Source organism: Heterodontus francisci, chromosome 12 (assembly GCF_036365525.1).
Source record: "Heterodontus francisci isolate sHetFra1 chromosome 12, sHetFra1.hap1, whole genome shotgun sequence".
Lineage (NCBI taxonomy): Eukaryota > Metazoa > Chordata > Chondrichthyes > Heterodontiformes > Heterodontidae > Heterodontus > Heterodontus francisci.
Window position 1 is genome coordinate 78,507,223 of NC_090382.1, and position 4,589 is coordinate 78,511,811.

At 42.1% G+C, this 4,589-nt stretch overlaps 1 long non-coding RNA gene across 1 annotated transcript; it reads right to left on the minus strand.

The window, feature by feature from the left end:
• Positions 1 to 6: 6 nt before the first annotated feature.
• LOC137375634 (uncharacterized) lies at positions 7 to 2,869 on the minus strand. The gene is made up of 3 exons (XR_010976047.1): positions 2,521 to 2,869; positions 1,535 to 1,874; positions 7 to 811 (listed from the first exon to the last, which is right to left on the minus strand). It is a non-coding gene; the product is annotated as an uncharacterized lncRNA (long non-coding RNA).
• Between the last annotated feature and the right edge of the window lie 1,720 nt (positions 2,870 to 4,589).

A 4,589-nucleotide genomic window follows, 5' to 3' on the forward strand; every position in this document is an offset into this window, starting at 1 on the left:
TCTTTCTGATATATCATGTCTTACTACATCACTGAGCAACACTTCTACTCACTAGGCCATTATTTGCTGAACCAGGGTTGCTGGAAAATGCGCCGACTATCAGAAAGTTGTGACTTGGCTTTTGCTACCAGGTACAATTTCCCAAAGTGTTTCCATGTTCCCACCAAATCTAAGATCATATTGTGAGACGTGCTTATGTTACAGTTCCTTCCAACTGCACCTAAAATATAAAGTGGGTAACAAATCTGCTTTTTTATTCTACAGCTGCTAAGGGTCATAAATTTAATAACATTGACAATTTAACTACAATTCCTAACAGACTATATCCAATACTGCAGAATCTACTGTCCTTGCATTTGACACTAATGGGGCACCTTGCTCACAGGACTGGAGAATATGTCCTTAATTCATGCTAGGGTAGTACTATTTGTTATCCTGTAGTTGAAAGAGTGAGCTGTACTAGTATAATGTTAGGAGGTACCGCATCAACTCTGAACCATGTTACACCTGACCAATGAGTACTCAGCGTTCATACACAGAGTGGATAATGTTGACTCTCCAAGGGGATCATTCCACTCTTGAGTATGTGTGTTTCCGGAGAGAAAAATCCTTCACAATAAGAGCTGTTATATTATAAAACCCAAACTTTGTCTAATCCCATGACAAAATGACCCTCATTACTCGCTTGATCGAAGTTTTTTGTCCTTTCTCCATTTTTGTTGACTATTTTTCACCTGCCCACTTATCTCACATACCCTTTCCACAATGGGGTGGGGATGCAATTTTGCTTTTGTTTGTATATTGGTAAATACTGCATTTCGAGGATATAAGGTAACAATTAACAGAATATACTTAGTTCACAGGAAAGATGGTGTCAAACTATTATTAAACATTTTTTAAAAAGTACAACCACAACAATGATTGATGTATATTTTTTGTTACAGTTCAAGCAGAATTTCACAGTTTATGTAATTTGACTTGAAGACTGATACTGGGTCACCTATCGACCAAAAGAAGCAACATTATCGTTATTTATTTTGCAAACTTTCAACGGGCTAATTATCTCGTGATTTAATAGAAACATTTGAAACATTGCACACAAAAGAGTTCTGAAAAGCTGCACACTGAAGATATTTCAAAATAGTGGTCTTTTACTCTCTCGTTCACTTGTTTAACTCATGTCAATTACCATTTACTTAATGGTCATATGAGCAGGACACAAAACTGAAGACAAGTGGAAAAGAATAATGTAGTGGTCACGTCCAAATCATAACTGCAACAACCACCTGAGGGAATTACCTGTGTGAATCCTGTCTCCTGCCCGTTATATTAAAAATAAAACAAGACTGTCTCTATGAACATCAAGTTGCAAGACTGGATGAAATTAATTTTTATTTTCATAATCAGGGCTTTATATCTACTAAAATGTATTTCCAAATCTTTCATGAAAGGTCAGCATGAAATCTACATATGGTCGCCAGTGCTGTTGTTTTAAGTTAACATTTTTAAATGCAATAAAACGATGAGATCTTACCTGATACAATAGACCGCAGCAGCGATCCGGCTGCTACATCCAGGAGCTGGTGGTGATTGCTGGCCAGGAGCTGCTTTTTACTGGCAAGCACTGGAAAGGGTTAAAAGCTGAAAGCCAAGTAAGAACATGGCACAGCTCATCCTGCCATTCTTTTATTTTCACCCAATTGCCTCCGATCCCCTGCCTCCGAAATAATTCAGATCTCGATAGATCACACACACGGACAAAACTCCCTTAGAAAAAGAAACCACGATTGTGCAGAAATGCAGCTTTGCGTTGATGTTTGCTTCTTCCCTCTTTTTTTTCCTGCCGTCCACAGACGCTGCGATCTCTTTTCAACCTTTATTAAAGCAACGAAAGTCACAACACGGAAATACGTGCAGCGCAAGCGCACTTCCGCCCCGGGAATAAAGGACCAGCAGAGCAAATAAACAATTAAATTTTAATGTCCTGTATTTACTGGCTGCATCTCGGTCACAAAAGGCCAGCGTCTCATGCAAATAACGCACTTTTTATTTATTATTTCAAGAATGCTTCCCCCATCCCGTGTTTTTAAGCATTGTAAATTTCTAATATTTATACGTTCAATATTCTGAAATATAGAGCCACTAAAATGTTAGAGATTTTATTTTTCCACAATGCATACACGCTTAGCAGAAAAATATGTAAAAATGGTTCAAATTGGGTTTTAAATGTTAGAATTTCCTGTTTGGCTTGTTTGCAGTGTAAATATAGTTAGTAAAATATTTCTGATCTACAACCCAGTTCAACTGGCCTTGGGGCGGGGCGGAGGCAAAGAAGGTTATTGTGTCTTTGCTGGACCTCCCACTTTACACCTTACACTTAAGCTGCATTTCGGAGATGAAGCCATGTCTCTTAAATAACTATTGCTTATTGTCATTGATTGTTCGTGTGATTATGAACATCAATTACTGTGACTAAAGATTATTTAAAAGCAACATTGATTTTAAAATTCCCGTTCTTACCTATAAATCCCAACAGGGCCTTGCCCCGCCCGATCAATGGTCTCCAACACTGGTGTCCCAGTTCGCACTACCTATTCTGAGTCAGGCCTACTCTGATCCACCATTAGTAGCACTCCGTTCTTCACTTTGTCACATCTCTCCCCACTTGCAAAAACCTCTTAAAAATGTATCTTCTGTCGCCTCCTCTAATCCTCATTTCAAGCTCCTGCTTGGTATCCTGTTCCTCTTTGAAAATTGCCTTTGATCATTTTGCTATGTTAAAGGTCCTGTATAGGTGTCTTTTTTTTTTTCTTTTTTTGGGCCTCCTTATCTCGAGAGACAATGGATACGCGCCTGGAGGTGGTCAGTGGTTTGTGAAGCAGCGCCTGGAGTGGCTATAAAGGCCAATTCTGGAGTGACAGGCTCTTCCACAGGTGCTGCAGAGAAATTTGTTTGTTGGGGCTGTTGCACAGTTGGCTCTCCCCTTGCGCCTCTGTCTTTTTACCTGCCAACTACTAAGTCTCTTCGACTCGCCACAATTTAGCCCTGTCTTTATGGCTGCCCGCCAGCTCTGGCGAATGCTGGCAACTGACTCCCACGACTTGTGATCAATGTCACACGATTTCATGTCGCGTTTGCAGACGTCTTTATAACGGAGACATGGACGGCCGGTGGGTCTGATACCAGTGGCGAGCTCGCTGTACAATGTGTCTTTGGGGATCCTGCCATCTTCCATGCGGCTCACATGGCCAAGCCATCTCACGCGCCGCTGACTCAGTAGTGTGTATAAGCTGGGGGTGTTGGCCGCTTCAAGGACTTCTGTGTTGGAGATATAGTCCTGCCACCTGATGCCAAGTATTCTCCGAAGGCAGCGAAGATGGAATGAATTGAGACGTCGCTCTTGGCTGGCATACGTTGTCCAGGCCTCGCTGCCGTAGAGCAAGGTACTGAGGACACAGGCCTGATACACTCGGACTTTTGTGTTCCGTGTCAGTGCGCCATTTTCCCACACTCTCTTGGCCAGTCTGGACATAGCAGTGGAAGCCTTACCCATGCGCTTGTTGATTTCTGCATCTAGAGACAGGTTACTGGTGATAGTTGAGCCTAGGTAGGTGAACTCTTGAACCACTTCCAGAGCGTGGTCGCCAATATCGATGGATGGAGCATTTCTGACATCCTGCCCCATGATGTTCGTTTTCTTGAGGCTGATGGTTAGGCCAAATTCATTGCAGGCAGACGCAAACCTGTCGATGAGACTCTGCAGGCATTCTTCAGTGTGAGATGTTAAAGCAGCATCGTCAGCAAAGAGGAGTTCTCTGATGAGGACTTTCCGTACTTTGGACTTCGCTCTTAGACGGGCAAGGTTGAACAACCTGCCCCCTGATCTTGTGTGGAGGAAAATTCCTTCTTCAGAGGATTTGAACGCATGTGAAAGCAGCAGGGAGAAGAAAATCCCAAAAAGTGTGGGTGCGAGAACACAGCCCTGTTTCACACCACTCAGGATAGGAAAGGGCTCTGATGAGGAGCCACCATGTTGAATTGTGCCTTTCATATTGTCATGGAATGAGGTGATGATACTTAGTAGCTTTGGTGGACATCCGATCTTTTCTAGTAGTCTGAAGAGACCACGTCTGCTGACGAGGTCAAAGGCTTTGGTGAGATCAATGAAAGCAATGTAGAGGGGCATCTGTTGTTCACGGCATTTCTCCTGTATCTGACGAAGGGAGAACAGCATGTCAATAGTCGATCTCTCTGCACGAAAGCCACACTGTGCCTCAGGGTAGACGCGCTCGGCCAGCTTCTGGAGCTGTTGATTAAATATGCACAAAAATGAAAAACATACAGCTATATTCTTTACAAAAGTACACAGATACATTTTGCTTCTGTGCTATGTTATGACCAAGGTGGGAGGAGTGCACTGTCTTCTAGTTCCACTTCTTCACAGGTCACAACATATATTTAAATGTTTACCCAGTTACCAATATGGTCAATCATATATGCTACTCTTTATCCCCAAATAAAATACACAAACCAGGTTTCTTTAATAAACCACAAAATTATCAGTTTATCATAAAACAAGACTTATCTAG